The sequence below is a fragment of the Balaenoptera musculus genome, chromosome X, assembly GCF_009873245.2.
Source record: "Balaenoptera musculus isolate JJ_BM4_2016_0621 chromosome X, mBalMus1.pri.v3, whole genome shotgun sequence".
NCBI classification, from domain to species: Eukaryota; Metazoa; Chordata; class Mammalia; order Artiodactyla; family Balaenopteridae; genus Balaenoptera; species Balaenoptera musculus.
In genome coordinates this window covers 15,001,257-15,027,727 of record NC_045806.1, presented here as the reverse complement: position 1 = coordinate 15,027,727, position 26,471 = coordinate 15,001,257, and the positions used below count along the sequence as shown (strand labels likewise).

The 26,471-nt window shown below is 40.6% G+C and overlaps 1 protein-coding gene and 1 pseudogene across 2 annotated transcripts in view; one reads left to right on the top strand and one right to left on the bottom strand.

Moving 5' to 3' along the window:
• CDKL5 (cyclin dependent kinase like 5) overlaps window positions 1–25,840 on the bottom strand; it is a 192,650-nt gene extending 166,810 nt beyond the window's left edge. Inside the window, exon 1 of one of the 2 annotated variants that reach the window (XM_036840690.1) lies at window positions 25,750–25,840. The gene's annotated coding sequence lies outside the window, so the exon portion shown is untranslated. The remainder of the gene's footprint in view (window positions 1–25,749) is intronic. The other variant, XM_036840691.1, reaches the window with a different exon arrangement.
• On the top strand, window positions 13,481–14,279 carry LOC118889071 (annotated as a pseudogene).
• Window positions 25,841–26,471: the final 631 nt, after the last annotated feature.

Below are 26,471 nucleotides of genomic sequence, written 5' to 3'. Positions count from 1 at the left end.
TTTCTGTTTCATAGATAGGTTCATTTGTGTCATATTTTAGATTCCACATATAAGTGATATCATACAGTATTTGTCTTTCTGACTTACTTCACTTAGTATGATAATCTCTAGGTCCATCCATGTTGCTGCAAATGGCATTATTTCATTCTTTTTTATGGCTGAGTAGTATTCCATTGTATATATATATATGTACACCACATCTTCTTTATCCATTCATCTGTCAATGGACATTTGGTTGTTTCCATGTCTTGGCTATTGTAAATAGCGCTGCTATGAACATAGGTGTGCATGTATCTTTTTGAGTTATAGTTTTGTCCAGGTATATGCCCAGAAGTAGGATTGCTGAATCATATGGTAATTCTATTTTTAGTTTTTTAAGGAACCTCCATACTGTTCTCCACGGTGGCTGCACCAACTTACATTACCCCCAACAGTGCAGGAGGGTTCCCTTTTCTCCACATCCTCTCCAGCAAGAACCATGTATTATTAAACTCAGTACCTTTGTAGCCATAACACAGTATCTTGGACACATAGAATATAATACACTCAACTGAATATAACTATACTAAAATCTTTTCCGGACTTTATTTATAGATAATGATGGCTTACTTTCTATGGCACATCAGTGAAAACCACATCTCAGGGAGATTGGGTTGTATCATCTGTTTAAATGGCCACAACTTCTCTTTTATTCAATTTGTTGGGCACCAACTATGGATCAGACATGCTGTACAGAAGCTCATTGCAGGAAGAGCTTATAGAAGAGAACAGGTAGGTGAATTAACCACATGTGAGAAATGCAAAAAGGTATATGTGAGGTGTTTTAAAGGCCCAGAAGAGGTAGAAACTACCTATGTCTAGGAAAAGGGGGAAACTACTTGGGGAAGAGGCTTCACGGCAATCTTATTTGAACAGAGTGATTTTCTCCAAGCACTCTGAGTAATTCAGTTATCTCTGTTATATTGTTAAAAAAAAAAAAAGCATGTTATTGATGGAAAATGGACTTTTTGAAAAGTATGAAAGGCACTACAAAAGTTCATTTGCTCTGTGCACTCAAGCCCTATTGGCCTCCAGCATGTCACTTAACAGACCTAACAGTTACCAACTCCTCATTACCTTTGTAAAACAGACCAGCTGATGCCTACAGTACAAAATGTTTCTGGCTAATAGGTAACTGTTTAGTTCAGCTTCACACTTCTGCTCCCTTAAATTGAGCTGCATGCCTGGCATCCAGAAGTCACTTGCACTTCTTCCCCAAAACTGCTGATATTTGTCCACTCCTCTTGTGGTAACCATGATATGGTTTTCAACTAAACAGTACGTAAGCCAATTAAAAGAAGGTTATAGTTCTGTGAAAATTAGGTTGGATGCTATGGCAAGATTCAATAAAAATGATGTCACTTTAAAAATGTGGCTGTCAAATTAGATCTGAGTTAGAAAATATTAAAAGGAGGAAAAAATCTGCTAAAATCTATAATCCTGCACTAAATGGTTTCATAAATTGTCTAAATTATTGCTCCACTTTCAAGAAATCAAAACTGGACCTACTGCACAGACAGGACGGATTCCTACAAGAGAGATGACACAGAACTTCAGTCAGCTGATCCATACTCAAAAAAAAGCCTTGGCCCTACATCAAAATACTGGCAAGGAAACATGCTTTATGGCAAAATATTTCTGTTGTATGTGCATTCTTATCGCTCAGAACTTTAATAATTTTTAAAATTAACTTTCCAATAATTGACTTCAATCCACCAAATAAGGGGGTTCCCACCAGAAACACCTTGCCAACACTTACTAAAGTCTCTGTACAAAGGCCACCTCTTTCAGAAAACCCCAGGAGTATTAACTGCCTCTTCAAAATAGCCTCAACTGGTGCTAGACTGCTATTGGTTTGAACCTCAAACCACTTTTAAAAACCAAATTCGTTATGGATAATGAAAATTCTATTAACATTTTTTCTTTTGATCTTGATGTTCAAAAAGTAAAACTAAATGACCTCAGTAAATTACTGCAGAGATAGATCTTACAAAGATAACATATGAGAGAAATGGTAGTTGTCCAAAAGGATCCGTGAAAATTCAAGGTAAACAATTTAAGGAAAGATAGCATTTCTACCTTGGTGGAGGAGAAATAAGTAAGAAATAAGTCAACGTATTTGAAAACAAACTAAAGAGGAAAATATAAATATGAACCAATATTAACAAAAATCCAAGTATCACAAATGCTAGACTGGTTCTGAAAAGGAGAATGATATTTGCAACTCGATTTTAACATTAATGAAACATCAACTATGTAATCACCCAATGCCACGTTTTGTTATGTATAAAGGAATCATTCAGGGACTTCCCTGGTGGTCCAGTGGTAAAGAATCCGCCTTCCAATGCAGGGGACGTGGGTTGGATCCCTGGTCTGGGAACTAAGATCCCACATGCCGCGGGGCAACTAAGCCCACGTGCCACAGCACGCCACAACTACTGAGCTCGCACGCCTCAACTAGAGAGCCCGCATGCCACAAACTACAGAGCCCACGCACTCTAGAGCCCACGTGCCCTGGAGCACACGCGCCACAACCAGAGAAGAAAAAACCCGCATGCCACAACTAGAGAGAAACCCAAGCGTCGCAACTAGAGAGAAGGCCACGCACCACAACTAAGAGCCCACCCGCCACAACAAAAAGATCCCGCATGCCACAACTAAGACCCAATGCAGCCAAATAAATAAATAGATAAAAATTTTAAAAATAAAGGAATCATTCATGAAACCAGGAAGTACATATCATAGTCTTCGTTCTTAAAGTAGTGTTAAATTAATGAAACAAGGAGGCTATTAGACTGAGATGGCTCTAATGCCTTGGTGGCCTCTGTAGGCAAAACCTAAGCCTGTAAATGCCTCAAGTTTATGAAATCAAAACCTAGGGACAGCCAATCACAGACAGCCAACTAGGCTTTAAGCTACAGGCAATCAAATAATTTCCTTTCTTTGCCACCACACCTTCTCTGTATAAAACTTTTCCCTGACTCCTGTCAGCCAAGCACTCCTAACACTCCCTGCTTGGCACTGTCCAGTTCAAATTGATTTTTTTCTCTCAAAAATTTTACATGCCTCAGTTTATGTTTTAACAGCATCTTACAATTCAATTGTGAAAACCCAAATTAATACATGAAAACTCTGTGCCCGGACATAAGGGTAATACAGGTGTTCAATAAACTTACTGGTTTCATTAAGAGTTAAACATTTCAAGATCCTAGTTAATACATCAAGACAACAGGGCAGACAGGGTAAGAGAGTGTCGACAGGGTAAGAGAGTGGCATGGACATATATACACTACCAAATGTAAAATAGCTAGCTAGTGGGAAGCAGCCACATAGCACAGGGAGATCAGCTCGGTGCTTTGTGACCACCTAGAGGGGTGGGATGGGGAGGGTGGGAGGGAGGGAGATACAAGAGGGAAGAGATATGGGAACATATTGTATGTGTATAACTGATTCACTTTGTTATAAAGCAGAAGCTAACACACCATTGTAAGGCAATTATACTTCAATAAAGATGTTTAAAAAAAAAAAAAAGACAACAGGGCAAGATTAACTGATTCAGATGCATGATTACCAAATGAACTATACAGATCACAGTGGCTATAAATGTTCAAAGAAAAGAGTGCTTGTTTTAGAGTGGGGAGGTTGTGTTTCACACAAGAAAGATGATTTGAACTAGGTCTGGAAAAATGGGTGGGGTTACAGTTGACTGAGCAAAAGGGGTGGGCATATTCCAGCAAAACTGGACTAAAAACACTTGAGGATTACTATAAATAATGATGATAGTAATATTGTATAACTTGCAAAGTGCTCTTATGTTTACCACTGCAGTGACTGGGTATCGCAACAATGCAGTGAATTAATTCACATCCCAGAGATTCATACACTTGAAATGTGATAGAAAAAGATATCTGGTCAAAACTCCACATTCTAAAAGAAAAGAAACCTGGGTACAGTTAGATTCCATAGGTTTTTTAATGCAAAGCTAAGAAACTTGGATTTCAATCTGTAAACACTGGGAACTTATACAAGTCTTATTACACATTTCTTTTTTTTAAACAGGGACTTAACAATGAAAAAACTACTTGAGTTAGAATATTGGCAAACACAATTCAAGGAAAATGGAACATTCATCATCCATTTATTCATTCATTCCACAAATGTTTACTGAATAAGTACTCTATGCCAGGGGTCCCCAAGCCCCTGGTCCACGGCCTGTTAGGAACTGGGCCGCACAGCAGGAGGTGAGTGGCGGGCAAGCGAGCAAAGGCGCTCCCCATCGCTCCCCATCACTTGCATTACACATTACCACCTCAAACATCCCCCCCATCTGAACCATCCCCCCCATCGCTCACATTACCGCCTGAACCATCCCCCCACCCCACCCATGGAAAAACTGTCTTCCACAAAACTGGTCCCTGGTGCCAAAAAGGTTGTGGACCACTGCTCTATGGCAGTCACTATACCAGATGTTAGCAATACAGTAATGAACAAAACAGACCAGGCCCTGCTCTCATGGAGTTTGAAATCATAAAGAGAAGCAAAAAATTCCAGTAGAACAAAATATTTCAAATAAAATCTGGTGGCCTACCGGGTTTTCAAATGTGATAAAATAACAACAGTTAAAATAAATAGCACTTTTGTGCTAAGCACTGATCTAGCAGCTTTATTTACATTAATTTGTTTCATCCTCACAAGAACCCTTTATGGTCCTTTACTACCAGAAACTTCATTTTACCAATAAGGAGACTAAGAGCCAGTAAATGGCAGAACTGGATCAAACCCAGGCAGTCAAGCTCCAGAATCCCCATACTTAGCCATTATGCTATATCCTTAACAGATAAGCCACAGGGCTTAAAACCACGCTTTTGGAGCACGTCCATACATTGGCGCGATGCTAAGTATTTTTACATACGTTATCACATTTAATCCTAATACTTTTAAAAGATAAGAAAACAGTTCCAGAGTCATTAGTACCTTGTCCCTGGTCACACAGCTAGGAAGTATCAAGGCCAGAATCAAACCAAGGTTTTTTTCAACCCCCAAAGGCATATTTTTACCTATGACATTATTTTACAAGACAATAGTTGTCTGTAAGCCTCACTGAATGCATCCTAAGTAGAAAAATGGAGTGGGAAAACCAAAAATGCGATGAACAGGTCTATCCATAAAATTTGTAAAAATAAATGAATTTAGCAAGCTTAAGACTAAATGGAGTGTTCAAATCTACAAACAATAAATGCTGGAGAGGGTGTGGAGAAAAGGGAACCCTCTTGCACTGTTGGTGGGAATGTAAATTGATACAGCCACTATGGAGAACAGTATGGAGATTCCTTAAAAAACTAAAAATAGAACTACCACATGACCCAGCAATCCCACTACTGGGCATATACCCTGAGAAAACCATAATTCAAAAAGAGTCATGTACCACAATGTTCATTGCAGCACTGTTTACAATAGCCAGGACATGGAAGCAACCTAAGTGTCCATCGACAGATGAAGGGATAAAGAAGATGCGGCACATATATACAATGGAATATTTATTACTCAGCCATAAAACGAAACGAAATTGAGTTATTTGTAGTGAGCTGGATGAACCTAGAGTCTGTCATACAGAGTGAAGTAAGTCAGAAGGAGAAAAACAAATACCATGTGCTAACACATATATATGGAATCTAAAAAAAAAAAATGGTTCTGATGAACCTAGGGGCAGGAAACGAATAAAGATGCAGACGTAGAGAATGGACTTGAGGACACGGGGAGGGGGAAGGGTAAGCTGGGGCGAAGTGAGAGAGTGGCATGGACATATATACACTACCAAATGTAAAATAGATAGCTAGTGGGAAGCAGCCGCATAGCACAGGGAGATCAGCTCAGTGCTTTGTGATCCCCTAGACGGGTGGGATAGGGAGGGTGGGAGGGAGACGCAAGAGGGAGGGGATATGGGATACATGTATACATGTAGCTGATTCACTTTGTTATACAGCAGAAACTAACACAACATTGTAAAGCAATTATACTCCAATAAAGATGTCAAATAAATAAATAAATACATGGAATATTCCATGTGCAGAGTGAAGAAGATGCATGTGTTAACACTACTCTGCAGTAAGTCCATGGACGTCCCACCACCAATCCTTTCCAGGGTCTTATCATTTTTACTAAGAACCCTTATTTCACTATCCAAGCCAACCAACTACAGAAAGCTAAATACATAGCAAACTCTGAGATGTTAATCACTTATTCCATTAAAGTTTGTATATCTGCTAGTTCATCCATTAAAAAGTGTCCCCCTCAAATCTCCAGAGCCTAACTATAATTGCTAATTTTTCCTTCTTTACTAGAGATTATATGAAAAACCTGACTGTTAACAGCAGAGTCATCCTTAGAGTGCAACGAATTGGGCCATTTACCCTAGCCCCAAACTTGGGAAGCCCCTTGTAGCTGTTACAGGAACCAGAAAGGTGGTCTTGCAAAGAATCAGCACCAGGGCAAAAAATTAAATTGGAAAAATAAATCAGATCAGCACAGAATCTCCTCCTCTCAAAGCCTTTTTTCATTACGACTAAAACAGAGTAGCATTTGTCTTCCAACTTGCAATGTCTTGTGTACCAACCATTGAATTTTAAAGCTGATTTAACCACTTTCACAGCATAAAATATAAAAGGGGAAAAGTAAAACAGTAAGAAGCAGAGATGCGATTTAGGAGTGGGCTTAACATATCATTTAATAAAAGATGATTCATTCATTCAACAAATATTTATTCGGCACTTCCTGAGGCTGGAAATACAGTCGTTAGCATTCTTCTACATCCCAACATATCCTATTTTTACCCCAGCCAGAAGCTGGGCAGAACACCCTTCAGGGCCCCCACGTATAAAATGGAGCTAATAACTATTCTCCCAGAAACGTAATGGATTAAATGTGGCACACCAACCTTTAAAGTGTTCTGTGCTTAAATAAAATAACACAGTTTAAAGATCGAAAGGTTTTTGGAAGAGCATGGTTTAAAAAAAAAAAAAAGCCTAGAAAGGTAAAGATATGTATAGTAAGCTAATGTTTACCCCTGGACAGGAAGCTGCTTAAACATCTCTGCATCCCTCAAGGTATTTGGCTTACTGCCCTTCATTTAACAAGGGTTCAGTAAATACATATGATGATTTCTTTCTTTCCCTCTCTCTCAGGTATGTTGTACTGCAGTTATTTTAATAATCTGACAAAGGAGAAAGACTGCACAAAAGGAACTAATATTTACTGCTGCCTATTACATACCAACTACTGTGTTGGGCACCTCATCGATGTTATTTCATTTAATTTTCACAGCCACCTTGTGAGGTATTAAACCACAAAACCAGGAGTGGATTTTCATTTTCGAAGAATCAGATCATAACAAATTCAAACTAAAAAAAAAAAAAAAATGAGCAATGGACCTTACATTTGGCAGCATTTGCTCATTTCATGTTAAAGGGAAAGAATCGAGTGAACACTACAAGAGTATTTAAAAAAAAAATTTATTAACATGAAAAGAAAATGTACACAGAAAAATACAAATGACCAAAATAATAAATTTTGTAAATATTTAATCTTACAAGTAATTTTTTAAATCCAACAAAAAACAATATTGCAGACCAGAATGGCCAAAATAATAAACATTTTTAACTTGCAACCTTTCCTTTAGGTGAACCAGCAGTGTTCCCTGTACACCCTTCACAGGTATGGCACACTCCCATCAGTGTCATCTATCATCACCCCCGGTGATCCTCGAGGGGGGATATAAGACTAGTGTTCCAGGGACCTCCCTAGTGGTCCAGTGGGTAAGACTCCGCACTCCCAATGCAGGGGGACTGGGTTCGATCCCAGGTTGGGGAACTAGATCCCACATGCATGCCGCAACTAACAAGTCCGCACACTGCAACTAAAAAAAAGATCCTGCATGCCGCAACAAAGATCCCGCGTGCCACAACTAAGATCCAGCACAGCCTAAATAAATAAATATTTTACAAAAAAAAAAAAAAGACTAGTGTCCTAAGAAAAGACTAGTGTCCTAAGAAAAGGATCAAAGATGTACACAAGAATTCACTTTAAAAAACATTCGGGAATTCCCTGGCGGTCCAGTGGTTAGGACGCTGCGTTTTCACTGCGGAGGGCGCAGGTTCAATCCCTGGTCGGGGAACTAAGATCACAAGCCACGGGGTGTGGACAAAAATTAAAATGAAAATTAAAAAAAAAAAAAAGGACATTCTTTGCCATGATGTCTACAACAGAGAAAAATGAGAAACCACATGTAGTATAAGGCACTGTAGTTCTGCTTTAAAATGGCTAACCAGACACATGCGTTTACCTTTCCTCCCACCCTAAAACCCCCTGAAATAGGCAAAAGAAATATAAAAATAAACCCAGAGCAGCCCTGAGAATATAGGAGGGCTCACAGCAGACAGATCTGTGAGGAATTCCAAGGAGCTATGAAGAAGGTTAAGACTGGGACTAAGAAAAGAAATGGCTTAATAGTAAACCACATAACTGAAGAGCTGTGAAACACCTCTACCTGTGCCCACTCCCTATCTTCTTTCAGTAGGACTGATGCCAGCATTTACCCAGTCGTGGCTCTCCAAAATGATGGTTCAGACAAGGAATACTCCTCAGTAACACTGAGGCCAGAGAAGTAGGGAAAGATGTCAATTAACTGCAGCTTCCATGAGGAATAGGGAGTCCCACCAACCAGAGAGCTAGCAACCCACACAGTCTACAGTAGACGCTGCGTTCCACACAAAGGAGACAGCATAAGCAAAGATACCAAGTTTGAAACAATTTTATGGAGAACTCTACATGCTGGAGAGCGCAGTGTTTGAGGCAAAGAAGGAAAGGACGTGCGGCTGGAGAGGTAGGCATGCAGAGAACACACCAAGGAGAGCCTGATGAGCCAGATAAAAGGAAATCAGACTTTCTCCTAACTTTCTCCTTCTCTTGTCAGCAACAGAGCACCACTGCAGGCTTTCAAGCAGATCAGTTTCATGATCAAAATCATGTTTTATATCATACTAGCAACTGTAGATAATATATCTGAGTTGGATAAGACCCAACTATCCACCTTAGGAGCCTCGGTGGATAGTGGAACCATTAACAGAGTTTTGTTTTTTTTTTTTAATTAAGGAGGAAGAGCAAGTTTGAGGAAAGTATGCTGTACTTCATATTAGACATCCTGAGTATAAGGTTCCTGTAGAATAGTCAGGTGTAGCTTTCCAGCAGGTTATTAAGAATGAGTCTGAAGGCATATAGTGAAAAAACAGGAAAGAATTTAGAAATTTAGAAATACATCTGCATGTAAGTAGAACTGAAACTCTGGGTGTAACTGAGACAATGACCTAGGATAATACTTGGCCAAGAAGTCAAGCCCAAGTAACAGTAGTGTGTACGGAGTAAGTGGATCGAGACAAGCCCACAGAGAATGCAGAGAAAAAAGTGTAAGAGAAAGACATGGAGAACAAGGATGCAAAGGAAACACACTGCTTCAAGGAGACAGTGACTAACAGTGTCAGGTGCAACAGAAATGTCAAGTAAAATTAGGACTGAATGAATCCACTAGACGCAACAAACAAGACGTTACGGGAGATCTCAGCAAAAACAGTTTAAGTAATGTGAGACTGGGAAGTCAGAGATCGAGCTGAAGTGTGAGAAGTGGATGAGAAATGGATAGACTATGTATAGACCACACCCAGATGTTTAGAGAAGGAAGGGAAGAGAGGTTAGGTAGCTAAGAGAGGAGTGGACAACTGGTTCAGGGAAGGTTTTCTAGGACGAGAACCTTAGGAATAAGATAATGGGCAGAGAAAAATTAAAAAATCAAAAGGGAGACTCTAAGGATAGAGCAAGGTTACTGATCCTCAGCACCACTGACAGTTTGAACCAGGTCATTCTTTGCTGTTGGGGGCTATGCTGTGCATTGTAAAGTGTTTAGCAGCATCCCTGGCCTCTCTACCCATTAGGTGCCAGTGGCACACATACCACCACGCCAGTTGTGACAACCAAAAACGTTTCCAGACATTGCCAAATGTCCCCTGGGGGGCAAAGTCACTCCCAGTTGAGAACCACTGGGATACAGGATGGGGAGAAAGAGGGGGAATAACTGATGAAAAAAGACTGCCAAAGCAGCGGCACCAAAGCTGAAGGCACGGGGCAAGGAACTGGCCTCAAACAGCAGCAGAAGCACCTCATTCTCAGAGACAGGGGCAAGGGCAGCTCTAAGGAGACAGGGAGTGATAAATTTACAGATGGTGCCAGAAACTGGAGAAAATCAGCCAGAAGGCCCTCGATATTCTCAACGGAGCGGAGACGAGGTTATGTGCTGAGTATGCGTGGTGATGATTTAGTGGCAGGCTTGAGAACAGTGGCTAGGGTTTGTAACAGTTAATGGGGACCAGTCCTGGCAGGTCACCCCAGAGAAGACCAACAGAGTTTGGAAACCACATACTCCCTTCTTGCTCTGAGAATGTTAAAATGCATCTCCCCACAGAAATCACCTATGTACTGATTACAGTCCCAAAGAGCTCACAAGTCTATACGAATTTCAACTGCATCATGGAAAGACTAGACTCCTGAGGGGTACCTGGGAAGGTAACCCATTTTTTAAAAATAACATAGTTCCTATCAGATAATGAGAACTGTGATGAACATAAGTGATATGTAAATGAACTTTCAGTAAATAATCTGTTCAAGTTAGAGGATGCCTGTTGTTGCAACTACTTCCTGGTTCTTAACTGGATAAACTACTTCCTGGCCTACAGGAACAGTAAAATAGAAAGGAGTGGCTGCAAAGACAAGACCTTATTAAATGAGATTCTTCATAGGACAAAGGCCTGCTCACTCCTGCCCTCTAAACCAAGGGCTGCAAACTCAAATGATTATGAGACCAGGAAACTGGAGATACCTCAAGTCTGTGCATGAGAAAGAAGCTGGAAGTGAACCGTCAACATAAAGCTATGAAATACAAAGGGTTGCCCTTGGGTAAATAAGAAAAAAGAAAAGCTACACACAGCAGCCCAGGGCTGTGTGTAGGAGTGAGCAAAGCAAAACGGAAAACCAAAGTCTTTGCTCTACCACAGATATGAAGTCCAAATTCACATCATTCTCCAGATGTCAGAAACCCATCACCTGAGAACAGATCAAAACCTCTCCAGGAGCAGTGAACTCAAAGGGTCCCATGAGAGACAAATGCAAAACTATCCAAAGGAGCATCCCACAAGCCAGGCACAGGCAAACAATTCCCAAATTGTCAAATGTTGCAAACCACACAAAGAAATAAGAAAAACTTGGAGGGAAGACAAATGGAAGATTTCATTTCTCAAGAACTACAGCTAAGAAAATAATCCAAAGGAGACAAACATAACTATATTTTTAAATGTTCAAAGAAAAGAAAATGTCCTTATGAAAATTTAAAAGTAGACTTGAAAGAAAACACAGAAATTTTTACATTTAAAAATATAGTCAAATGTTTTCAGTGAAAATTTTCAATAAATGGATTAACCAATAGACTAGACACAGCTAAACAGAAATTAGTGAATTGTAAGGTAGATGTCAGGAAATCACCCAGAAGTAAAAACAGAAAATATTAAAGAAACTTTAAGCAACACAATGAAAAACTCCAACATATATCTCGATAAGGGTTCCAGAAATGGAAAATGGAGAAGCATTCTTTTAAAAGATAATGGCTAAAATTTTTTCCCACAATTTAAGGCGTCATGAGTTTTCAGGCTGATGGTGTACACCAATAAAAAGCAGGAAAAATAAAAACAAATCCACATCTAGAGGTATCGCAAAGAAACTGCAAAAGGTCAAAAACAAGGAAAAAATCTTAAAGGTAGCCCAAAAGAAAAGATAATTACTTACCTACAAAGAAATTACACCTGAACTGACTAAAGCCTTCTCATTAACAAACAAAACTTGTCAAAAGACAAGAGAATAACATTATCAATTGTCAACATAAATTCTGTATCCAGCTCAACAATCATTCAAGAGAAAAAGTGAAGTAAAGACACTTTCAGAAACACCAAGACCATGTTTACTACTAATAGGCCTTTAGTGAAAGAACTACTTAAGAACATTCTTTATAAAGAAGAAAACTAAACCCAAAAGGAAGAAATGGGGTGAATAAAGAATGGTGAGCAAAGAAAACTGAAAACATGTTGATGAGTAAATATTCACTATTTCACAAACTTAAGGTGGTTTCAACAAGACAAAACCAAAGCATAAATAACTAACATGGAAGAGGGGATGAGGGTTCAAAAGTAAGCCATTCTAAAATCTCTGTCTTATTTGGGAGGATAGGAATAATAAGTAATCTTTGACTTAGTTAAATGCGCATGTTAAAATTCTAAGGGTAACCAAACTTCTGTCTTCCATCCTGGAATAAGAAAGCTGGAAGGAACGGAGCTGCCCGCCCTTACAATAAAAAAGAGCTGTACTAATTTCAAATTCATGACTTTCTTGAAAGCCATCAGAGAACAACCAACTGGCTCAAAATCTTCGGAGAGGAAGGGCCTGCTAGGAGAGAGGAGACAACCTTGTGCTCACCTAGGGTAGACTGCAAGTGGCCACTGACAAGAGTTCAGCTAGAATAAAAAGCAAATCGATATTGCTTGCTGAAGCCCGATGTGGCTTGCTGAAGGAACAGTGTGAAACCCATGGAGGTCACAGAAATAGGGGAGACCCCAGCCTTCTGCAGGATCTTCCTTCACCAACGCCACCAAGCACTCACAGAAAGAGCCCTGAGGAGTGCCCACTGTGATGCAGACTTGAGGGAAGGGAACTGCAGCAGTGTCTCAGGAGCAAGATGTACACCCAGATCCTTCCCTCCCACGTCCACTAGGGAAGAAAAACCTTTATCTGTGAAAGAAAGGCCAATAAGTGCTTCTACCCTTAAAGCACTGGTGAAAACTCACTACAGCCGGAGGAAGGGGTGGGCACCCTACTCTGGGAGAGGGGCAGGACTCCACACTGAGCCCACAACAATAGCTAGGGTACGGGCATGACCTTGGGACGGGCATGACCTTGGGACGTTGATGCAGGCCTAAGCCTGAGGTTTCATCAGAACAAAAGACCACACCCCACCATCACTCCCCACCTCTAAGCTAACCTACTTCCAATAACAAGGAAACAGCATAATACCACTGGCAGAGGGACAGGAGGAGATCAAGAGCATGTAAGGAGACCCTAAGTCACAGTCCTGAAGGAAGACCCGACACAATAAAATAAACCAACTCCCACCCTAATCAGAGAATTTGAAGCCTGAGGTATACTGAGAGTAACCACAGCAACAACCAAACTTAAAACCAGCCCAACTCCAAACTAGATTAACTCAAATTCCTGAACCAAAGGCCTAGCACAGGGAAAGATGTGCCCATTTACAGACATGAAAATTATGCACCTCAGCTCTTTCCCAGCTAGAACCATGGAGGGTGCAAGAGAGAATTAAAAAAAGGTTCCTGCTGTGCCAGAAACCCTTAAGAAAATGCAAAAGAATTTCGCAGAGCTTAAGATCAAGAGCCTGAGAAAGAAGTATGCCCAGAAGATGCTTTGAAAGGCAAGGAGGAAGCTTATCTATGAAAAAGCTAAGCACTATCACAAGGAATACAGGCAGATGTACAGAACTGAGATTTGAATAGTGAGGATGACAAGAAAAGCCAGCAACTTCTATGTACCTGCAGAGCCCAAATTGGCATTTGTCATCAGGATCAGAGATATCAGTGGCGTGAGCCCAAAGGTCCAAAAGGTGTTGCGGCTTCTCCACCTCCGTCAGATCTTCAATGGCACCCATGTGAAGCTCAACAGGCTTCAATTAACATGCTGAGAATTGTGGAACCATATATTGCATGGGGGTATCCAAACCTGAAGTCAGTAAATGAATTGATCTACAAGCATGGTTATGGCAAAATCAACAAGTGAATTGCCCTGACAGATAACGTGTTGATTGCTGGATCTCTTTGTAAATATGGCATTATCTGCATGGAGGATCTGATTCACGTGATCTATACTGTTGGAAAACGTTTCAAAGAAGCAAACAACTTCCCGTGGCCCTTCAAACTGTCTTCTCCATGAGGCGGAACGAAGAAAAAGACCACCCATTAGAATGTAGAGATGCTGGCAACAGGGAAGACCAGATCAACAGGCTTATTAGAAGGATAAACTAAGGTATCTACCATGATTATTTTTGTAATCTGGTCAGTTTTTAAACAGTGACTGCTTTCAAAGTGAAAAAAAATTTTTGCACCTCAGTTTCTACTGTTCTACAAAATAAGTCAGTGTTACAATAAAAAAAAATCACAAGGCATAACAAAAAGCAGAGAAAAAACAACACTCAGAAAAGACAAAGAACATGTCAGAACTAGACGCAGAATCAGATGTTGGAAATATCTAGAATCAAAGTTAAAATACTATGAGTAACATGTTTCGAGCTCTAACCCAAAAGGGCAACATGAAAAATCAGATTGGTAACTCAGCAGAGAGATGGAAACTATAAGAAAGAATACAATGAAAGTGCTAAAAATTAAAAATACAGTTAAGAAAAATGAAGAATGCCTTCAATGGGCTCTTCAGTAGACTCAACTCAGTCAGGGAAAGAATCAGTGAACTTGAAGATGTCAGTAGAAATTACCCTGACCGAAAACACTGAGAAAAAAGAGTGAAAAACAGAACAAAACAAAACAGGACATTCAAGAGGTGTGGGACAATATCAAAGGTTCTAACATACTGGTAACTGGAATCACAGAAATAGAAGAGAGAATGGGACAAAAGAAATATTTGGAGAGATAATGGCTGAAAATATTCCAAAGTTAATATAAGACATCTAACACAAATTCCAGATGATCAGAGAATAGGGAGATAAAAACAAACAAAAAAAACAAACAAAAATGATTATCACCGCTGAGCACCAACACCACTTGAGACTGAATTCCATAAGCTCTGCCCCCACCAAACACCTCTGTCAACATGATCACCAGGTCATCAATTCAACTACACATGATGGCCACCTCACAATGCTCACTTCTATATACAAGTCTCACTCTGTGTAAATGACTGGTCAAACCTAGGTCACAAGCCTGTATCCTAGCTGTAAAAGAGACTGGGGATGAGTTTTCTGGGAAAGTGGGACCTATAATATGAGAAATTACCAAAATGTAGAGAGGATACTTAAAAGTCTACTACAGCATCTAAAAATAAAATAAATAATTTTTTTAAAAGCCCTCCATCTAACTAACCAACTGTTAGTGTACGGTAGATTCTTTGGTGAAATCATTGCATCCTAGAGAGCCTTTCTGTAAGACACATATTTTACCTCAATGTGGTAACACATTTAAAACTAGCTTCCCAATCTGAGGGACCTAAGCAGTGATGGGGGTTGGGGGTGAAGCCACATAATAAATAAGCAAACATCTTCACAGAATGTTGGTTTTGTTTAATGTTAAGTAAAGTACAATGCAGATATATACAAACACACATATGCACACACACACAAGAGCTTATTATGGAACAGAACTCAGCACTTCTATGAATTCATGCAACAAATCATGAAAAAATTCAAAGAAATATCATTCTTATATTTATAAACTTCGGCTTCCCCTTCATCTACCACACTGTAAATGTTGACAGAAGTTTGAGGAGTCTCACAGAGGGAGCCATTAGCACCTAGTTATACATCAACACGGATCCAATTATAACACAACTATGTCCGAGACCAGTGACTAGACCTACAGGACAAGCACGTCTATAGGACGAGCAGAGAGGAAGATCCACTAGACAGGTAACTGACAGAGAAGAGAAACCACTAAACAAGGAAAAAGGCATTGACAGGAGGAGATGGGGGTCAGGAAAAAAGGCACCTTTCATAAGAGAAATATTTACTGAGCATTTCCTCTGTGCCAGGCAATGCACTAGATGCTCAGGCGACAACAGGCAACACTCAATGCCTCCAGGGAGCTTACAGTAGAAAACTGATACCATCTGCTTATCCATTTTACCAAAGGTCCACCCCTATTTAAACTCCTGGCTTTATTTCCTATGTATACTCTCAGGTAAAAGTGAAAATGAACAGAAAAAAGCCAAATGGCCATAAAGAAAGAAAACCAAGGTCCTGGGATGTCGCTGGGGTCAAAGCATCAAAGCAAGGCATGCAATATATAAATCCACGTCATTTCTTGCTATTCACCCAGCTTTATATGCTTTTAGATCCGTGTGTTTGAATACACCTTCTACCAGAAAACCCCTTCCCTCCACCTGACATTCTGGGCCTCCTTTAAGACTCTTCACAAATGCTCAGGAATCATTACTTTCCCCAGTCCCCTTAGGTCTGCGTTAAGTGCACCTCTTCTGGCCTACAGTACCAGCACCCTGTGTTTCCATCTAAATGTACATATCATCCTGTTCTTTAGTCATTGCTTTTGGCCTCTTCTGCTGGAATACAAACTCCATAAAAGGGCACAACACCACAGTTTGGCTTTGTATCTCCACCACCTACCATCACAGTGACACCAAGATACCCAAATCATCACCTCATCATAAAGTTAGTCAAAGAAAGACAAGTATGGCCTTCCTTTACCAACCCTGCACAGAGGGACAAGACTGGAAAGCACAACTCCAAATCAAGGGCAGTCACTGTGGATGGCAGAGAAACCACTAGCACAAAAACATCAAACTCTAAAATGAGGCAACTCTTTAAAAATAAATGTCCTGGGCTGGATAGGAAGTGAAAATAGTAACGACACAAAACCACTGTAAATTCTTCAAGTTACCAGCACAAGGAAAAAAAAAAAAATCAACAAGGAAAGAATACAGAGCAGGTATAAAATGGTTCAGAAAAGCCTCAGAACTCAAGGCCAAAGTGAGCTAAGTTAGAGACTGCATCAAAATGTAGATTTCAAAGGAAATATTTGAAGAAGGAGGTGATGCTGTGGTTATTCTTTGTATACATGGAGGGGAAGTGCACAATGGCATTCTATACTGACACAAACTAACCACTTTACACCAAGGAAGCCCTGAATGAATGCTTGTTCAGTCATCAAAGCAAGAAAAACTTAGCGTGGCTGAAGATTTCCAAAAATGAACTGAGCATGTAGGGATACATACTGTAGAAGGAGAAAGAAACAAATCAGGATATATAAAGTAAAACCTGTGGAGCACTTTTATATACATAAGCTCACTTGAAAGTAAGAAGCTCAACAGAGACTAGTTTAATATAAAAGATGGTAAAACCACAGAATGTGAACCAGATTTGAAAATGGTACTCCTGCGAAAGATTAGTGATTCTAAACATTATTAACAAAATTCTCTAAAAACACTGTACGTGCTCAAATGAGATTTCATAAAATATGAAATAGCATAAATGCTGACAAATATTAAACTAGACATAAGACACTGTATTTAGGGAAAGAAAAGAATAAAGCAAATTTAATATTGATATTTAATGAAATGTTACATTAAAACCTTGAGCAGATTAAAGATGTCTGGGGGAAAAAAAAACCAGTGAAGAGTTTTAAGTTTAAATATGGAAGAGAGCTAAAACTGTTAGAAAAAAATTTTAACTCAGTTATAAATAGAAATGACATTCCTATATAAGGTTAACAGACTGGTGAAGGATAAAAGAAGGAGCCTTTAGAAAACTGAAGGTAGTTTCTATAAAAACAATGAAAAGAGTATCACAAATGACAATCAACCAAGAAGGCAGTTGCAAAATTTTTAATGAGATGAGGAAAGAATATTTTACCTTGCAGGGATTATGACCTTTTTGGTAAATCATCAAGGTTCCATTGAGCTAAAACTCTTGTTTTTTGCGGCATTTCATTTCATGTCACATTTCTGCTTAAAACCTTCAATAGCTTCCCAGGAGACTTAGGACAAGTTCAAAAACCCAGCAGATGGCCTACTAAGCCTTTTCAAGACCTGGCCCCTGCCTACTTCTGCGTCATCACCTGCTTCTCTACTTTCCAGCCATTTCGGATTTCTTTCAGTTCTTTAAAAGGTTCGGTTTTTCAAAAGCCTCTATTTCTCTCAACTTGCCTGAGGGCATTTGCACTTTCTGCCACGAAAACTTATTTCCCCAACTAAACCATGCCCTTCTCATCCTTCAGGTCCCACTTAATGTTACCTCCTCAGCGTGCCCTTCCTACCTGCTCCCCACATGGCAGATCCCCCTACCCTGTTAGCGCCTGGTACTTCTCCTCTGCCTCCATTTCAAGCCTATAAATTCTTTGAGGGCCTACTTCCCTTTGATGTATCACTCTATCCAGCCTCTATCACAGTTTGGTACACCGTAGACACTCAATAAGTATTTGCTAAATGAAGGACAGATTCTCAGGATATAGGACAGGTTACTTTAAAAAGAAATAACAAATTATGAAACACCAATTTGCACAAAATTAGTTTTTGTTCTACCTCAACTATTTTCAATTACTAACAATTAAAATAAAACTTTTTCTTTTCGTTTGCAATGCTAATCTTAAATTTTAGTGGTAATATTACCAGTAATAATTACTAGCGATTAAAGTTAAAACATCCACCATTGGCTCACAAACCAGGGTGGAGTTTGTGGATAAATTCTAGGATGTGTCACATCTGAACCAGCTTTCGTAATCTCTGAAAGATTCTATTCATCAGGAAACTAGTTTCTACTACTCTTGGCCAATATCAGGGTAATTGGGCAAATCCAAGTCAGTAAGTTGTTCTTCAGCTGTTACTTATCACCATTTTTTATCTGCCACATCTTCCTCACGCGTGTGTGTGTGTGTGTGTGTGTGTGTGTGTGTGTGTGCGCGCTTAATCTGATTATCATAATATGATCTTACACTGCCAAGAACCTAATCTTTAAGCATAGTACCAAATCTAAAACTGAGATCTAACACTGCAACTTACCTAAAATAATTTAAAGCAGTCTTAAAAACAAACAAGCAAAAAACATAATGTATTCATCCATATGTTTTGTTAACTAACTTCCAGAAACCAAAGTTGTTACTTTCGAAATCACTATTTCCCTCTAAATCAAAGTCAGAAAGCTCTTCATTTGTTGCTATTTGATATTAGACCTTTCTCTTAACAAAGAACACAAAGTAACAACAGAATCACATAGCCATAGCAATTAAACAGGTTTTTTTTCAAAGTAAAATTATTTCAAGCCAGTTATGACTGAATTTACAGTAAACTATTATTATCAGAGCACTGCTGTGTCCTTTCTGTTTGTTATTAAAAATCCAAACACAGGCTTCCCTGGTCATGCAGTGGTTAAGAATCCGCCTGCCGATGCAGAGGACAGGGGTTCAAGCCCTGGTCTGGGAAGATCCCACATGCCGTGGAGCAACTAAGCCCGTGCGCCACAACTACTGAGCCTGTGCTCTAGAGCCCGTGAGCCACAACTACTGAGCCCGTGTGCCACAACTACTGAAGCCCACACGTTTAGAGCCTGTGCTCCACAACAAGAGAAGCCACCACAATAAGAAGCCGGCGCACCACAACAAAGAGTAGCCCCCGCTCGCATCAACTACAGAAAGCCCGCGCGCAGCAAGGAAAACCCAACACAGCCAAAAATAAATAAATAAATAAATTTATTTTTTAAAAAAATCCAGACACAACCTACCACACAAGGAGGTATTGATTTACCTGCCTGGCACTTGTAAGTGTCACTTTCCATAGAGAAATGTTCATCTAAAAGCAATGAAAGTTTGTTTCCAAAACACTTTACTTCCAACCAAACAACTGCATTCCTCTATTATGTGTACCCAAAAAATAACATCCCCAAGCTATCCTATCAGCAGTGTCCATCTACACATGCAGAACAGGGAGCAAAGAGCACCTGGGAACCAAACGGGTGGAATTCATCCCATCCTGTACAACTCGTTCCCAAGGGAGTTTTAACTCCCCTGCCTACCCTTCAGGGTAACTAAAAAAAAACGATGCAGGCAGGGAAAAGCAGCTACAGTACCTTGCAGGTTAAACTATTTCTAAATCTCCCAACAATCCAGTCTGAAGTACTGCAAAAAGTAGACAATGCGTTTGCATACCTGAATTTAATGAAGCCTGCTCTCTGGCATGCACCGTAGGCATGGATCTCTCAAGGGGGATTAGAGCTCAAACAATAAAATGCACAATGTTATTGGCTTAAAATCAAGAAAACCAATTATTTTGCCCTTGGTCTTAAATCCTAAAGGAATTTTTTCTTGCCCAATAATTATATTACTTTTACCTTGATTTCTTATTTCTGCTTTTCCAACATATCACTAAGAGCACTGTATTTTATTTGCTAGTTTAAAAAAGATCAAAACAGAATCAAATCAAAACCACAAAGACAAGGTAATGGATGGCAGTTGCAGTACTGTCCTTTATATTCTGCTACATATTATGTTTAGGCAAAAACTTTTGAATATACAAAAAGTGCTAAGAAATTGTAATACATGTAAGAAGGTATTTTTAAAAGACATATCTTTTAAGATCTACATGATTTCGTTTACAAGTGTCTAATGATAAAAGGATCTAGGTGGAAGCAAGTAAGTAAGGTTAAAAAAATGCGTGTTGGCCGGTGAGATCTTTTTGGGGTGATGGAAATGTTCTAAAATTGGATTGTAGTGATGGTTACACAACTCCATAAATCTACAAAAAAAAAAAAAATCAATGAATGGTACGGTTAAAACATGAATTTTATGGTATGTAAAGTATACCTCAATAAAACTGTTAAAAATGCATATTCAAAACCCATACTTGGTAAAGAAATCCACAGCACTTCTGTATAGCTCCCATCTTGGTAGAACAACTGTCCTGCTTTGGCCGAGGTGATTTCCAGCCCTGAGGCTCTACAATATTCATCACTCCTTTCTAACTTTAATAACTGGCAAAAGTGATTCTCACCAATTACAGAATAAGATGTTAAGTCCTTTTCCTCCCTAACACGGACCTCTGGGGTTTCCTTTGGGCTAAGCAACTGTAGCTCTCTTAAGGATGGGTCTTGTTTAAAAACACACACACCCATAAGAGGCTATAAGTAACAGAAAATTCTACTTGCAAGTAGAAAAATTTTGTCAGACTGCAACTCCTACATAGTGTTAAGCAACATCAATAACATATCTCTGTAGACTTCACCTCCAAATTTTATTTTACTGAAGTCATTACAATTACAAAAGAGATACCCATCTGCAGATTGTAATGGCTGCCATTTTACTTCAAGAGTGCATCTAAACCACAAAATTGAATTCAAGGAATATCTTCACAGCCTTTATTAGTGTAGCAAATTTAATCAAAGTCAGTCAAAAGTTAAAATGGAACATGAAGAAACATGAAATACCAAGTGGTTAATTAGAAACAGCTACCTCATTTGAGTGTAAATAATTATGTACAACCTTCATTTATGAAGAAACAGAACTAATGACCCTCTTAGAAAAGTCTGAACTTGCAGTTGTCCTATCCATCAGTGCTGATGGATCTGAGTCCAGCCTCCCATGTGACTAAAGGTCAGGCAGCCTTGCCAATGTAGCCTATGAACTCCAGGAGGCATATTTATACCTCCAGTAACCACCCCAGGAGTGATGTACAGTAGGAGCTCAAAACATGTTTGGGAAATCAGATTTCTAAAGAGAAGCAGAAAGCATAGTTTTGAAGAGCACATGTTCAAGTCATACCGGTTTCAATGGAAGTTTTGCCTCAGCTACTGACTAGCTAGGTAATCTGGGTAAAATATTTTCTCTCCCTCAGCCCATTTGGTCAAGTGTATACGGGAAATAAGAAAAACATCTACCTCACAGGAATGTTGTGAGAACACACATACACACATATATTCATGCAAATAAATTATTTGCCATAGTACCTGGTATTCAGTAAGGCTGAATAAATAGAATATTAGAATTTAATTATTATAGAGAAGACTGCCCAAAAGAGACCACACCCAAAACTTGACCCTAATGAGAACTATCTCAAACACAAATGTTTCTAAGAGCTTAATTCAAGATGCTGACAATCAATTCCAAAGACTTGAATGGGTTAAGTCCTTTTAACCTAATAAATAATTTTCTGTTAATTCCCAAATCTGAATTGTCTAAATGTTAGCAGGCTCTTTAGGTGGAAGGTCCTCACTCACAGCTTTCATTTCCCACTGACAGAATTGTACCCAAGTTCATATCACACAGTATTAAGAAGTAACTGTACAAACTTGAATGAGAAATGAGGCCAGATCTTTGAATAATCCAGTCTTCCAAGCACTGCTCTATATAAAGGAAACATTCTAGAAACTATCAAGAATTTAAATCCAAACACTAAAGTAAGTGATGCATCGCCAACAAAAGAGTTCTAATGTTGAATTTAAGATAGAAAGTAAATTGGAAAACCCTCCCAAACAGAAAGTTTAAATATAGTCTTTCAATTACATTATTTTCTCAAGTTGAAATATGTGACCCAACTGACTTCATCATCAGATGATAAGAACCTCTGAGGTTCGACCTCTGTCTCTATCAAGAAATTCAATGTTGCCAAAAATTAAAACTTTAGAAACTAAAATTATCAAATTCTGAGTAAACAGTCTTTTCTACTTAAAAAGTGACTTAATACTTCGAATTCTGCTATTCTTGTACCAAAATTAAGCGTTACCTAAAGGATTCCCCTCACATTTTGGATCTAAGTATGTGGATTCGTTTGTTCTTAAATGCCTTCTGTTATTACTTGACATCAATTTATTACATGAAAAAGTCATATCCCCACACTAACAGCCAAAAATGAAGTACTATGTTAACATACCCTCTAACATGTATTAGAAATAAAGGAGATAACCACCAAAGTTATCAAAATAAAAAGGGGAAAAAAAAGGTGAACTTTTAACAGACACACTGAAGAAGGCTTCTTTTCTCTGCTCACCTCCTTACAAATTCCACAGCCATATTCTCAGATACACTGGAATTTTCTACCATAAATTAACTTGAAACATAAATCAAAATGAAAAGTTGAATTTCTGCAACAGAAGCCACTGTCATTTCCAACAATGCAACTATTGTTGAAAGCGTCTCTCACAGATTCTTAAGACACAGTGGTGAAGCAAGGCTGGGGGGTGGGTGCGGGCGGCGGTGGGAAGGCATACTTGACGAAATGTCTCCACCTCTGTATTTCGTTTTGTAACAATACCGCACCTTCAAAGCAGAAATACCAAGTAAAATCTGGTTGTTATTAAATGAGACTGCCTTAACTCCATGCAGCACATTTGGAACAGAATACATCTGATTCGCAATCAGTCAACCTTCTATTACTCATCTATGCGAGATGGCCCTGCAATTTCCCTCAATGGGAGCCTTTTCTTTTAAAACCCCAGGGAATACTGTCGATACCACACTCTGATTTAAATGACTCCAAGAAAATTACAATGAAAATAATGGCACATTTAGCCCAGGGAACTTGCATAAGTAGAAAATCAAAAACCTGAGATAAAGGGGTAAAAAATCCCTACCACAAACCCCTAAATCATGAATAAATTATAAATCTGAGCAGGAAAAAAAAAAAGGAATCCTCTCTGGAGAAAGAATGCTTATTTCTAATTTTTAAAAAATATTTATTTATTTGGCTGCGCCGGGTCTTAGTTGTGGCTCGGGGGATCTTTCGTTACAGCATGTGGGATCTAGTACCCTGACAAGGGATCGAACCCGGGCCCCCTGCATTGGGAGCGCAGAGTCTTACCCACTGGACCGCCAGGGAAGTCCCTCTAATTATTTTTTTTTGATATACCAAATTTTGTTTTTAAAAAAATTAGGCTCAGAAAACTTGCTAAATAAGCAAAATTAGAATACTAAACTGTTTTCTATATATACATATATATCAAATTAATCCTTGCATTGATTAGGTTAAAAGGCAAGACAATTCAAAGGGATTTGACAGTTGAAGACCCTCCAACCCCTCTGAAATGGTAGATTATTTAACACTCTTGTAATGATTAACTTTATTTAGCATGCCTCTTTTGGAGCTCTATTATTTAATACAGTCAAACTGAATTTTTTTTATCCTAATTAGGTTTCCTTGTACTTGTGAAATGCTCAGCATACACTGTGCTGGCAGCTTTAGTTCTTCTACAGCTTCTCTCTTCTGGCTCCGTCCCCCACTCGCCCACCCCCCACCCTTAGAAAAAAGATTTCCTTCCCAAATGTTCTCTTCTCTGCATTTGTCAACAGAAACACCCACTGGTGGTGTCAAACTGGTAATACTGCTGCAGGCTTCCTTACTCCCGTTCCAGTGTCAACGCCAAAAATGCTCAAACCTAAAATAGTACTCTTAATAAAGAAATTAAAAGGATTGCTAAGGTACTCAACTATCATGTTGTCGAAAACAGGCACATCTTTTTAAACAATGTATTATTAATGATCGTAACTGGGTTGTTAAATGTAAGATTATACTACCCCCCCTTCAACTCTTCACATTTTATGAATAAAATATTTTAAAACACTTAAAGAAATTAAAAACAAATTTACACCTAAATGTCATTCACAAATAATTCCGAATAGCCTCGGTAAAGATGCCTTCTTTTGTAACCCTACAGCAAGAAAGGAACAACCTGGAAATGTTCCAGCAGATGTTACCTAAAGCAATAATTCTATTCTATACATATTTATGTCTCCTGTTTCGGTCAAATGCTCCCGGACAAATTAATTTGTGTAATCCTTTACATTAACTACATAAACCATTACATCCAAACAAACCTAATTCAGATGCACGGAAAGAAATTATTCCGTGTCTGCAATACTTTCTAAAATCAGCTTAAATTTCAGTCAATTAAAATAGATTGTGTTAACAGAACACTGATCTGCAACTACTTAAATATCACAGCATCCGTCTAATCTCACTGTGGAGATACTAAGGTCAGGCTTTTCTTTTTCAGGCATCTGTGCTTTAACACTCAAGTGAAGCGAAAAACAAAACCCTCAAAGAAGATCTGCCTTTACACTGAAATATGTTCAGGTTATTTTTTCCCCCAACGTGGGCACAGAACGTCTCAATGCGAGAAGAACCTGTTCGTTCTGGGAAATGGTTCCAAACCCCAGGATTTAATTTCTATGAGGGTCCAAAGGGTACGAAGGTCTGGGAAGGGGCCAATTTCTGCTTCTCCCCACTATGCTAGTCTTGAACTTCATAACGACGCCTGAAACTTGTTCGGGGGAAGCTGGAGGAACCGCGGGGCAGGCGGAGGGTCGCTCGCCCACCCTCGCAGGCGACCAAGGTCAGCAGGGCCGGGGCCGCAGCTCGCAGTCCCCGGCGGGTCCCGGACTCCCACGGAACTCGGGCGGGGGGCTCCGGCGCGCAGGCTCCTCCTCAGCGCCGGCGGGAAGGGGCTTCCCTCGCCGCAAGCCCTGGGGAGCTCGGGCCGCGGGGCCGGCGGGGCGGGGATGCAGCAGACCCGCCGCTGAGGGGAGCCCCACGGGGCGGCCTCGACCCGCCGCCCCTCCTCACACCCTCCCGTCTCTCTACACCCCAAAATACATCCCCAGCTCCTCGCCGGGGAAGCCCCTCCAGCGGCGCAATGGGGCGCTGAGGAGGAGCCACTCCAGATTGGGGTGCCCTCGCCGCGTCGCCCCATTCTGGGGGGACCCGCGCCACCTCCCCGTCTCACGTCTGCCCGGGGGGACCGGGTGGGTCCCCTCTCTCAGGAGAAGCTGGGTGGGCGCGGGGCCGAATGAGGACAAGTAGGCTTGGCGGGCGGGTGGCGGCGCGTCTACTCACCCCGCCGAGATCCCCACCTCCTGCCAGGGTCCCACAGCTCCCGAGGCCGCCGTCGCCGCTTTACCTTCCCCAGCGGCGGCGACAACTAATCGAAACCTTCCACCCCGCCCTCTCTCTCAGGAGAACGCGCAGCCTAAGCTGCTAACTGCCCCGCCCCAACCCTCCCGTTTGGACCAATGGGGAAGCGCCTCAGGCTCCTCCAGGTCCCGCCTTCGCCCCGCCCACTTCTGATAGGAACCAATAAGGAGAGAGCGCTCGTCCGCGGGCTCGGGCTCGCGCGCCCCGCCCGCGCCGCTCGTGCACTGGTCCCCGAAGCAGAAGACAGCTGGTTCCCTGTATAAGCTCGTCTGCGCGCGTACGCGCGCGCCATGCCTCCTCGCGCGCCAGGTTTGGTTGCCCCGCCAGGCCCTAGCAACCTGGGCTGGGCGGCTGGGAGGGGCGGGGCCCGAGCCTTGAGCTTTCGAAGGGAGGGGGGATGGGGGGGAAGATCGTGACTGGGAAAGGGGCGGCTGCGGGGGTTGGGGGCCGAGGAGGCCCGGGAATCCGCCTGTCACAGCGGAAAAAAAGGGGGAATCCTGCCTGCAGCGCAGCTATCCTGGCCTCTTCCTCCCTAGGGACACGTGCGGGCGCGGGTGGGGGATCGGAGAAGAAGGGTAGAGCACATTTGGGGCGGAAGCCGAGGCACTGCTTGGAAATAAAGGATGGAGGACTGTTTATCTCTG